This window comes from Eptatretus burgeri, chromosome 2 (genome assembly GCF_056783735.1).
Source record: "Eptatretus burgeri isolate ZD-2024b chromosome 2, Ebu_testis_v1, whole genome shotgun sequence".
Lineage (NCBI taxonomy): Eukaryota > Metazoa > Chordata > Myxini > Myxiniformes > Myxinidae > Eptatretus > Eptatretus burgeri.
The window spans coordinates 146,272,511-146,286,539 of NC_140962.1; the positions used below are offsets into that span (position 1 = coordinate 146,272,511).

The 14,029-nt window shown below is 41.8% G+C and overlaps 1 protein-coding gene across 2 annotated transcripts in view; it reads right to left on the bottom strand.

Moving 5' to 3' along the window:
* The window catches only part of LOC147033460 (semaphorin-3A-like), a 226,025-nt gene that overhangs the window by 70,503 nt on the left and 141,493 nt on the right, over nucleotides 1-14,029 (bottom strand). The window lies entirely within an intron of this gene.

Consider the following 14,029-nt stretch of genomic DNA (forward strand, 5'->3'; position numbering starts at 1 on the left):
ATGGTTGCTTTATGCAGCTTCTTCGGCTCGAAGAGCATGGGAGGAGTTGATTGAGAAATACTGTATGAAGATATATTCAGTATATATATATATATATATATATATATATATATATATATATATATATATATATATATATATATATATATATATTGTTGCAGTTCTACGAAGCCACCACTCCCCCGAGGGCGAGGCTATGGTACACAAAATATCATTGTCCTGAGACATTTATTTAATTAATATTTGTTTTCGATAGCCCTTCCCTCATATCTAGTGGGTTTATGGGACAAAATGTGTTGTGTGGGCTTTTAGGCAGGTCTTTGTTTTCCATTCTTTACTCTTTATCCTTCACTTATTTCACTTTACGTCACACAACCTTCTCTATCATGCAAGCATGCAGGCCACAGCAACAGTTAGCTCATTTGCATACGCTTGCCATTCCATGTTCAAACCTTGTGCCATTACCAAACAGACATTCACCGCAACGTCTATTTGGTAATGACTCGGACCTTCTCCAGACTCAGACCACAAAGCTACAACATTCCGACAACCACTATAATGCCTTAAAAAATTCTAACATCAGTCCAAGCTCGCTTAACTTCGCCACTAACCGTCACAACCCAGACAATTCCCCAACCACCTCACCATAGCTCACTGCTAAGACTTCTCAACTACCACTCCATAACTCTCTGTCACACCACCGCTATGAATGCTGCAACCACAGCCACCACCAGAGATGTCCACAACTACCCTGTGAGACATGTGAGAACAATGGATGCCACATACTACTGCAGATGCTTGAGCTTGGGATGTTCTGGCATGTAGTTTGAAGCACAAGTATGCGCTACAATCCTTTTAACCTCGCATGGATAGCCAGAGCGCTTCATTCAATTACGGCCACCATTTGGTGTCCAGTGCATGTTCATGGCTGGGGAGCACCAACAGATAGTTTTGCTCCCATGTAAAATGTCGGAGATGAGTCACGTGGAGAGGTGAAGAAGTGAATGAGACCATTTCCGGAATAGAGTCTTTGCAAGGGCAGGGCCAAAACCAGGGGAAGCATCTGTGCACCAACGGAGACGCTTGGGAACAGCTACTGCCTGTTCTGATCCACCTTTAGGCTCCTCCCTCACTAAACAACGATAAAATACCCAATGAGGGGAAGGGAAAAAGAGACACGAAAGACACATTTTGGCTTGGCTGGCGGTACGGGGCGGAAGGCGGAGCTGAACAGATGAATGGAGCTTTGGGGATGTAGCAGCGGGAGTGGAGCACTGGGTGGGTGAGCGCACCAAGCGCAAGACTGTTAACAGTTATCAGACCATGAACAGTTACACTTACAACCTCCCTTACATTTCATTATTAGGTTATCTTCTCACACGTTCTTCTTCTTTGTTTTCTGTCAGGTCTGCTGTGGATACAAAAGAGCAATCGGCGAGGGCAAGTTCTGAGAAACATCCATTTCAGAGTGACCTCACAGACATGCACCTCTTTCCACTTTTCTTCTCTGCACCTAATCTGCATTTCACTAAGCCTCACTGCAACCCTCATTTTGCACCTCCTCCAACCACACACTGAGACATAGTTTTCCTCCTCCCACTCCTAAATGACGAGAAAACGATGGTCCATCGGCCATGCCAGGTACAATTGAAGTTGGAAACACCTCGTCTGTTCTTGTCTTTCGTTGCTCTCTAACTTTTCTTGTGATATGTTTCTGATGGTGCCTGTCCTACTGTATGGTAAGATTGTAGAAGTTCTTTATATTGGCATAGTTCTACATTGTGTCCTTTATTGTTCTTTGTGAATATTTGCATGTACTTTTGCCTCATTTATTACAATAAATTGTTTGTTTTATAAATGTGCCCAGCTCACAGCATATTTTTTCTAAGAGTCCAGCAAATTCCACAGACAGTAAAGCCAAGAAGTTCTACCCCACATAATTTTCTCTTATTAGCCGGTGCGAAGTCGCAGCTTCGCTCGGCTTCACCTGATCCAATGAGTGAACTGGAGTAAACATCGAGGGCATGAGACACCCCCCGCCACACCCCCCCAACCCCCGTTGCGGCCGTCCACAGGTAAGGTATCATGCGAAGTCGTGTAATGCTACCAGATTGGTAGTACCAATCAGCACAACCCACCAGCGCACAGAGTTATTCATGCCTGGTGGCCTCAAGACCAGGTGTTCGGGAGGAACTTGAGCGCTTTGCCTCATGGGGAAACTTGAACCACAGATCAGCAACAATATATGTATGTATGTGTATATATATATATATATATATATATATATATATATATATATATATATATATATATATATATATATATATATATATATATATATATATATATATATCTTCTTCTTCTTTCGGCTGCTCCCGTTAGGGGTCGCCACAGCGGATCATCCGTATGATCCGCATAGTGATTTGGCACATGTTTTACGCTGGATGCCCTTCCTGACGCAACCCTGGTCGCCTCTTACGACACAGGGATATGGTACACCTATTCTAACCGGGGTATACACCGGCCCAGTATGCTGGTACTCATTTCGCCGGCCTCGGAAGGATGACAGGCTGAGTCAACCCACTGGTGTATTAATTCAGTGGCCCAACGGGGCTTGAACTCAGGACCTTTTGGATCCCAAGCCGCTACCCTAACCACTGCGCCAACACCAGGCAATATATATATATATATACATATATATATATATATATATATATATAGATATATAGATATATATATACATATATATACATATATATACATATATATACATATATATACATACATATACATACACATATATATACATATATATACATACATATACATACATATACATACATATACATATATATATATATATATATATATATATATATATATATACATACATATATTAGCGGAGTGTGCTTACACATTGTGTAAGCATACAAAACGTGCTTCCTCATTGTCTCGGGTTGCTCACCTGCATTTGACTTTTCATTTCCATATTTTCACATATATTTTTTAATTTATTTAGATATTGTCATATATATATATATATATATATATATATATATATATATATATATATATATATATATATATATATATATATATATATATATATATATATATATATACGTATATATTGTTACGAATCTGCGCCTGCCGACATGCGCGAACAGCCGCTTTAGCCAATGGCGGCCGTCTCGCCCACCGGAAGGACAATTCAGTCGCGACCTTCCGGAACAACGCCGGAAACCAGTCACGGGTGTGCTCCAAATGCATAACACGGCCGAGTCAACACTCTGCCCGCACGCGACAGGGTCAATCGCCAAATTATCGATATACCTAAGTATTCGTGCGGGCAGACTACCGAGAGACCGTACCTCAGCGAGGTCTGCTTGGACACGAACCGCTTAAGCAGTTCGTTCCGTTCTGGGATAACCGAGCGGTGTATTATCGCGAGACCTTGTTGGACCCAATTATTTTATCGGCTATTAAAATGTCCGCTATTATTTCGAGAGCAATACAGCGGTTCGATGGGGAAAGGGGACACAACGAACGGGTTAACATTCGCACAAGGACATTTGTTTACAATGCACACATAAACAAACAATCATGCAATGGATGCAAAACACACATGCAGGTATGCAATCAATGGGGGAAGGGGACAAGACACGAACAAGGCAAAGCATTGCAACCGTCGTCTATTTATTATGTACAATAACTTAAACAGGTTTACTTGAGGACCCGGCGCCACATCTCTCATACGAAAACCCAGAAAAGAAAAAGAAGGAAGGAAAACGTGACCGTGTGATGATTTCCTGTGGCTCTGTCCTCCTTCGCCCGTTCTCGTCACGACCGACACAGAGAGCCCTCGGTCCGGAGCGCCACCTCGCTCACGATCCTCAGCGACCGAGAGGGAGAGTGTGAGAGTGTGAGAGTGTGAGAGTGTGAGAGTGTGAGAGTGTGAGAGTGTGAGAGTGTGAGAGTGTGAGAGTGTGAGAGTGTGAGAGTGTGAGAGTGTGAGAGTGTGAGAGTGTGAGAGTGTGAGAATGTGAGAGTGTGAGAGTGTGAGAGTGTGAGAGTGTGAGAGTGTGAGAGTGTGAGAGTGTGAGAGTGTGAGAGTGTGAGAGTGTGAGAGTGTGAGAGTGTGAGAGTGTGAGAGTGTGAGAGTGTGAGAGTGTGAGAGTGTGAGAGTGTGAGAGTGTGAGAGTGTGAGAGTGTGAGAGTGTGAGAGTGTGAGAGTGTGAGAGTGTGAGAGTGTGAGAGAGTGAGAGAGTGAGAGAGTGAGAGTGTGAGAGTGTGAGAGTGTGAGAGTGTGAGAGTGTGAGAGTGTGAGAGTGTGAGAGTGTGAGAGAGTGAGAGAGTGAGAGAGTGAGAGAGTGAGAGAGTGAGAGAGTGTGAGAGTGAGAGAGTGAGAGAGTGAGAGAGTGAGAGAGTGAGAGAGTGAGAGAGTGAGAGAGTGAGAGTGTGAGAGAGTGAGAGAGTGAGAGAGAGAGAGAGAGAGAGAGAGAGAGAGAGAGAGAGAGAGAGAGAGAGAGAGAGAGAGAGAGAGAGAGAGAGAGAGAGAGAGAGAGAGATTCTCCTCAGCACTCGCGTTCCTGGTGACGGATTCTCTCACTCTTCTTTTCCGCGCTCGCGTTCCTCCTTTTTATACCCACGCCCCGCCACTTCTCAACTCCAACCCTTCCTTCCAGAACATGTGGGTAACTTCCAGAAGGAAGCGTTTTCCCGCCAAATTAGGGACGCACGCCGCTGCGGTAGTTGTCTCTCTCCTCACGCCTATAAATCCACCATGGAGACGCCATTCCTTTGGGGGAGTGGAAAGGGGGCCTCCTGCTTTCCCTCGACGAAGGCCAGGCCTCTGGCAACCGTGTGCCGAGGTAGAAAACATGGTGGTGATTGAGGTGGCATGGTTGGTGTTGATCGTGGTTGTTGTGGTTGGTGGTTGAGGCGATCGTGGCTGGTGTTGATCGTGGTTGTTGTGGTTGGTGGTTGAGGCGATCATGGTTGGTGTTGATCGTGGTTGGTGGTTGAGGAAATTGTGGTTGGTTTTGATCGTGGTTGATGTTGATCGTGGTTGTGGTGAAGTGGTTGGTCCAAAATAACGATAGCGAAAGAAAAACGGCTAACTCAAAGATCACAGCCCTGTCCACACGAAAAAATTCCATTAAACAACGGTGGGGAAAACTTACTGAACACGGACTTATCGGCATAACTGAACTAAGGACCTATATGGTGCTCTGCGAATTTCCACAGCCGTAACAATATATATATATGGTGTCATATAGTGCTACGATATCCCTGTGTGTTGTATGAGGCAACCAAGGTTGCGTCAGGAAGGGCATCTGGCGTAAAAACCTATGCCAAATCATTATGCGGACAATAAAACGGATTTCCATACCGGATCGGTCGATCTGGTAATAGCTTGGGTTACCAACGACCGCCACCGGTAACGTTCGTCAGCAGGGTACCGGTAGAAATTGTGCTACTGCTGGGCAAAGGAGGAGAAGGAGACGGGGAAGGCAGGTCCAGAGGCAGTGGGAGAGGCGGAAGTGTGGAGGTGAGAGTTGGAACTCCGAATGTTGGGACTATGACTGGCAAAGGGTGAGAGTTGGCTGATATGATGGAGAGAAGAAAGGTGGACATACTGTGTGTACAAGAGACCAAGTGGACATGTGCACAGGAGGGAAGTGGAGTATATCGGGAGAAGGATGCTGAGGATGGAGCCGCCAGGAAGGAGGAGAAGAGGAAGGCCAAAGAAGAGGTTCATGGATGCGGTGAGGGCGGACATGCGGGTGGTTGGGGTGTCAATGGAAGATGTGGAGGATAGAGCGAAATGGAGATGGATGATCCACTGTGGCGACCCCTAACGGGAGCAGCCGAAAGAAGAAGAAGAAGATCTATAGTGTCATTCATTTACATATTTTCATTTTCGGTTGCTTTCTGACAGTTCTGCGATTTTCCTGGTGGATAGGCTTCGATGTCCATTGGCACGGAAAATTACATTGCTTCCCCATTGTCTCGGGTCGCTCACCTGCATTTGTTTTTTTCATTTTTGTTTTCATTTATTTATATTTTCATTTACAGATGCTTTCCAATGGTTCTGTGATTTTTTCCAATGTACTGGCCTCGATTTACATCGGCACACCAAATTACCATGCTTCCTCATTGTCTCGGGTCCCTCACCTGCATAATCTTTTTTTTCATTTATATATATATTCATTTTGAGATGTTGTCCCATGATTCTGTGATTTTTCCCAGAGTATAGGCTTCAATGTCCATCAGCACGCAATATTTCAGCTTTCTACATCACCCAGAACATACCGATCGTCAATATCAGTCAGTGAATCAGTCAGTCAGACAGTCAGTCAGATGTTAGGGCCCTGTCACTCCATGACATTTTAGCCAGCGTATGGCAAGGTATCAAAATGTATGTAAAATGCTGACATACGCTGAACTATTGATGTTTTTTTCCAGTTTTGTAGATATTCATAACGAGTTGGACGTATGCATAACGTATTAGTAAAGTACACAGAACATTTCGATAACATATAGATAACTTATATCAATGAATGCTTTGCGTTCACAACCTATGCCCAACGATAGTCTAACTTATGCATAGCGCGGCAGCGTATCGCCTACGATCACGTGGCATAGCCTATTAATAGGCTGCGGCTCGACGATTCAAATCATAACTGCACCAGACATTGAAGTGTCAAGCCGCTGTCACACCTTGACGTTTTAGCCAGCGTATGCCGATGTATGAAAAATTTGCCGAATACGCTGGCACATGTCGAATACGTTATGGGTAAGTTTTGTATACATTAATAACACGCTGAAGCACGCCGGCATATGTCGTAGTATGCCGAGTACGTCGACAAATTTTCAGCATGTTGAAAATTTTTTGACGTACTCGGCGTATGACATACGTTCCGCATACACTGGCCACAAGTTGTAGGCACGTTATGCGATCGTTGACACACGTCGACACATGTTACATGTAAGTTACTCATAAGTCGAAACACATCGAGGAAATGGTTAGCGTCAGTGTTGCAGACTCCCTGTTTTTTTTTTTTTTTTTTTTTCGGTATGACGGTGATTTTGACACTTCGATTTCTCGTGCGGTTATGATTTAAATCATTGAACGGCAGCCTATTAATTATATTATATTATAACCGCATTTGAAATCGAAGTGTCAACATCACCGTCATACTGAAGAAAAAAAAAAAAACTCGGGAATCTGGAACACTGACGCTAACCATTACCTCGACGTGTTTCGACTTTTGAGTAACTTACAAGTAACATGTGTCGACGTGTGTCAACGATCGCGTAACGTGCCTACAACACGTTACTCATAGGTTAGAAATAAGTTTCGGGTATGCTAAACATAACCTCGACGTGTTTCGACTTATGAGTAACTTACGAGTAATGTGTGTCGATGTGTGTCAACGATCGCGTAACGTGCCTACAACTTATGGCCAGCGTATGCAGAACATGTGAGTCATACGCTGGCATACGTCGAAAAATTTCAAGCATGGAAAATTTGCCTAACGGCTCGGCGAACTACGACGTATGCCAGCATACTACGATGTATGTCAGCGTACTACAACGTATGCGAGCGTGCTCTTAACATATACAAAACTTACCCATACGTATTCGACGTGTGCCAGCGTTTTAGACAAATTTTTCATATGTCGGCATACGCTGGCTAAATCGTCAAGGTGTGACAGGGCCTTTAGAACGAGCTTTGTATATTAGATAACTCTGAACATATACTGCATCCAGTCCAGCATGCATCACTCGCTTTACTCTCCTCACCAGATGTCGCTCCAGTGGGACAAACACCACCACTTAATTCAAAACACCTCACCACAATGGCATTAAAAACATCTCACCACTGTGGAACCACCACCTTATAAAAAAACACCACACTGATAAGCTATTAAAAACACCTCATTTCTGCGTTATTAAAAACACTTCACAGTCATGGTATTAAAAATACCTCATTGCGACATTATTAAAAATAGCTCACTGCGACATTATTAAAAACACCTCACCATCATATTATTAAAAACACCTCATTGCTGCGTTATTAAAAAACACTTCATTGCTGCGTTATTAAAAACACTTCACCGTCATGGTATTAAAACACTTCACCGTCATGGTATGAAAAAGACCTCACCGTCATGGTATTAAAAACACTTCACCGTCATGGTATTAAACACACTTCACTGTCATGGTATTAAAAACACCTCATTGCTGCGTTATAAAAACACTTCAGCGTCATGGTATTAAACACACTTCACCGTCATGGTATTAAACACACTTCACCGTCATGGTATTAAACACACTCCACCGTCATGGTATTAAAAACACCTCACCGTCATGGTATTAAAAACACTTCATTCATGTTATTAAAAACACTTCACCGTCATGGTGTTAAAAACACTTCATTCATGGTATTAAAAACACTTCATTGCTGTGTTATTAAAAATACTTCAGCGTCATGGTATTAAACAAACTTCACTGTCATGGTATTAAAAACACTTCAGCATCATGGTATTAAACACACTTCACCGTCATGGTATTAAAAACACTTCACCGTCATGGTATTAAAAACACTTCACCGTAATGGTATTAAAAACCCCTCATTGCTGCATTATTAAAAACACTTCACGTCATGGTATTTAACACACTTCACCGTCATGGTATTAAACACACTTCACCGTCATGGTATAAAAAACACCTCATTGCTGTGTTATTAAAAACACTTCACCGTCACGGTATTAAAAACACTTCAGCGTCATGGTATTAAACAAACTTCAAGCGTCATGGTATTAAACACACTTCAAGCGTCATGGTATTAAAAACACTTCAGCGTCATGGTATTAAACACACTTCACCGTCATGGTATTAAACGCACTTCAGCGTCATGGTATTAAACACACTTCACCGTCATGGTATTAAACACACTTCAACGTCATGGTATTAAACACACTTCACCGTCATGGTATTAAAAACACTTCAGCGTCATGGTATTAAAAACACTTCACCGTCATGGTATTAAACACACTTCACCGTCATGGTATTAAACACACTTCAGTGTCATGGTATTAAACACACTTCACCATCATGGTATTAAAAACACTTCACTGTCATGGTATTAAACACACTTCAGCGTCATGGTATTAAAAACACCTCATTGCTGCGTTATTAAAAACACTTCAGCGTCATGGTATTAAAAACACTTCAGCAGTATGGTATTAAACACACTTCACCGTCATGGTATTAAACACACTTCACCATCATGGTATTAAAAAGACCTCACCGTCATGGTATTAAACACACTTCAGCGTAATGGTAGTAAACACACTTCACCGTCATGGTATTAAAAAGACCTCACCGTCATGGTATTAAACACACTTCAGCGTCATGGTATTAAAAACACTTCACCGTCATGGTATTAAAAACACTTCACCGTCATGGTATTAAAAACACTTCACCGTCATGGTATTAAACACACTTCACCGTCTTGGTATTAAAAACACCTCATTGCTGCGTTATTAAAAACACTTCACCGTCATGGTATTAAAAACACTTCACCATCATGGTATTAAAAACACTTCACCGTCATGGTATTAAAAACACTTCAGCAGTATGGTATTAAACACACTTCACCGTCATGGTATTAAACACACTTCACCATCATGGTATTAAAAAGACCTCACCGTCATGGTATTAAACACACTTCAGCGTAATGGTAGTAAACACACTTCACCGTCATGGTATTAAAAAGACCTCACCGTCATGGTATTAAACACACTTCAGCGTCATGGTATTAAAAACACTTCACCGTCATGGTATTAAAAACACTTCACCGTCATGGTATTAAAAACACTTCACCGTCATGGTATTAAACACACTTCACCGTCTTGGTATTAAAAACACCTCATTGCTGCGTTATTAAAAACACTTCACTGTCATGGTATTAAAAACACTTCACCATCATGGTATTAAAAACACTTCACCGTCATGGTATTAAACACACTTCACCGTCATGGTATTAAAAACACTTCACCGTCATGGTATTAAAAACACTTCACCGTCATGGTATTAAAAACACTTCACCGACATGGTATTAAACACACTTCACCATCATGGTATTAAACACACTTCACCGTCATGGTATTAAAATCACTTCACCGTCATGGTATTAAAAACACTTCACCGTCATGGTATTAAACACACTTCACCGTCATGGTATTAAAAACACTTCAGCGTCATGGTATTAAAAACACTTCAGCAGTATGGTATTAAACACACTTCACCGTCATGGTATTAAACACACTTCACCGTCATGGTATTAAAAAGACCTCACCGTCATGGTATTAAACACACTTCACCGACATGGTATTAAACACACTTCACCATCATGGTATTAAACACACTTCACCGTCATGGTATTAAAAACACTTCACCGTCATGGTATTAAAAACACTTCACCGTCATGGTATTAAACACACTTCACCGTCATGGTATTAAAAACACTTCACCGTCATGGTATTAAAAACACTTCAGCGTCATGGTATTAAAAACACTTCAGCAGTATGGTATTAAACACACTTCACCGTCATGGTATTAAACACACTTCACCGTCATGGTATTAAAAAGACCTCACCGTCATGGTATTAAACACACTTCAGCGTCATGGTAGTAAACACACTTCACCGTCATGGTATTAAAAAGACCTCACCGTCATGGTATTAAACACACTTCAGCGTCATGGTATTAAAAACACTTCACCGTCATGGTATTAAAAACACTTCACCGTCATGGTATTAAAAACACTTCACCGTCATGGTATTAAACACACTTCACCGTCTTGGTATTAAAAACACCTCATTGCTGCGTTATTAAAAACACTTCACCGTCATGGTATTAAAAACACTTCACCGTCATGGTATTAAACACACTTCACCATCATGGTATTAAAAACACTTCACCGTCATGGTATTCAAAACACTTCAGCGTCATGGTATTAAAAACACTTCAGCAGTATGGTATTAAACACACTTCACCGTCATGGTATTAAACACACTTCACCGTCATGGTATTAAAAAGACCTCACCGTCATGGTATTAAACACACTTCAGCGTCATGGTAGTAAACACACTTCACCGTCATGGTATTAAAAAGACCTCACCGTCATGGTATTAAACACACTTCAGCGTCATGGTATTAAAAACACTTCACCGTCATGGTATTAAAAACACTTCACCGTCATGGTATTAAAAACACTTCACCGTCATGGTATTAAACACACTTCACCGTCTTGGTATTAAAAACACCTCATTGCTGCGTTATTAAAAACACTTCACCGTCATGGTATTAAAAACACTTCACCGTCATGGTATTAAAAACACTTCACCGTCATGGTATTAAACACACTTCACCGTCATGGTATTAAAAACACTTCACCGTCATGGTATTAAAAAAACTTCACCGTCATGATATTAAAAACACTTCACCGTTATGGTATTAAAAATACTTCACCGTTATGGTATTAAACACACTTCAGCGTCATGGTATTAAAAATACTTCACCGTCATGGTATTAAAAAGACCTCACCGTCATGGTATTAAAAAGACCTCACCGTCATGGTATTAAAAACACTTCATTCATGGTATTAAAAACACTTCATTGCTGCGTTATTAAAAACACCTCACCATCATATTATTAAAAACAACTCACTGACTATTATTAAAAACACCCCACTGACATATTATTAAAAACACCTCACCATCATATTATTAAAAACACCTCACCCCCACATTATTAAAAACACCTCACCACCACGTAATTCAAGACACCTCACCACCATGTTATTAAAAACACCTCATCACCATGTTATTAAAAACACCTCACCCCCACATTATTAAAAACACCTCACCACCACGTAATTCAAGACACCTCACCACCATGTTATTAAAAACACCTCACCACCATGTTATTAAAAACACCTCACCTCCACATTATTAAAAACACCTCACCACCACGTAATTCAAGACACCTCACCACCATGTTATTAAAAACACCTCACCACCATGTTATTAAAAACACCTCACCCCCACAGTATTAAAAACACCTAACCACCACGAAGTTCACGACACCTCACCACCATGTTATTAAAAACACCACACCACCATGTTATTAAAAACACCTCACCCCCACAGTATTAAAAACACCTCACCACCACGTAATTCAAGACACCTCACCACCATGTTATTAAAAACACCTCACCCCCACATTATTAAAAACACCTCACCACCACGTAATTCAAGACACCTCACCACCATGTTATTAAAAACACCTCACCACCATGTTATTAAAAACACCTCACCCCCACATTATTAAAAACACCTCACCACCACGTAATTCAAGACACCTCACCACCATGTTATTAAAAACACCTCACCCCCACATTATTAAAAACACCTCACATCCACGTAATTCAAAACACCTCACCACAATGTTATTAAAAACACCTCACCACCACGTAATTCAAGACACCTCACCACCATGTTATTAAAAACACCACACATCCACGTAATTCAAAACACCTCACCACCATGTTATTAAAAACACCTCACCCCCACATTATTAAAAATACCTCACATCCACGTAATTCAAAACACCTCACCGCCACGTTGTTAAAAACACCTCACTGTGATGTAACCGCCACGTTATTGAGAGCACCTCACCTCCACATAATTCAAAAGAGCTCCCACGGTGCAATTCAAAAGAGCTCACCACACGTCGCTAGAGAGACAAACTTGTTTTAAATGAGGAAAGTATGTGAGATGCTGTGTTGTTATTATTCACATTTCGCAGAATTCAACCATTTATTTTGCAAATCCATTTGTAATATTTGGGATAGTACATTGTTATAAACAATTGAAATTGTACATTGAAGTAAAAAAAAAAAAATTCAAAAACTTAAAAAAAAATGTCCTTCACTCTTTATTCTGATGGGTTTCAGCTGTGGTGGAATAATAAAAAAATTGCACCGTTGGAAAGCTGGTTATCGACTAACATGCACCAACAATTAGTGTCCATTAAAATTATAAAAATGCCTGTTTTAAAAGCTCATTTTCCAGGATGGAGGAGGGAGAAGAAAAAGCAGGATCCAGAGCTTTAATGCAGCAGTTCCAATGGTAAGACAGCAGGAACCCTTTTGAATAAAGTGTGACGGAAATGGAAGGAGCACACAAAATTAAATATAGTAATACTTCTCGAAGCAATAGGAAAAAAAGAAAACATATTGTTGTGGTTACCAGATTCGCAAACCACCATTCAGGTCCCTTCGGTGAGGTATCTCGGTAAGTGCATGTGTAGTTAGGCCCAAACCCGTTGTCTAGTGGGAATACATGTCATTTATATGTGCTGCGACTCTTCAGGATAGCCGTTTTTCTTTTACTATCTTTATTTTGGACCAACCGCCATGATCACAACCACAACATCAACCACCGACCACAACCACCGCTTCACCACAACCGCCACGACCTTTACCGTCACAACTCGCCACCATCGCATCACCGTCATCTCGCGCCACTCATGGGCACCGATGCTGGACTCGTGTAGGGCGCACGTTGAACAGCGTGTACAAAATCACGGATTTTCTGCTTCAAAAACGGATCGAAAACGACACACGCCCACTTTTTGCCGTCCAATCGGTGAGCGAGGGGCGAATTGGCCCCGCCCCCAGGGCGATCGATATATGCAAATTTGTGGATCAAAAAGCCTTCACGCCCACTTTTTGTCGGGCCAATGGGGAGCGAGGTGAAAGGTCAAAGGGAGGGGGTCAAAGGCGAAGTTACGGGGGGGGGATAAAAGGACGGTGTTCGTCAGTCAAAGGAGTCGTAAAAGTCGGAGCGAAAGAGTCAGCAGAACGAGAACGAGGGGTCGGAGAGTCGCAAGAGAGAACGAGGGAGAGTCAGCAGAACGAGAACGGAGAGTCAAGAAGAGGAGAGTCGGAAGC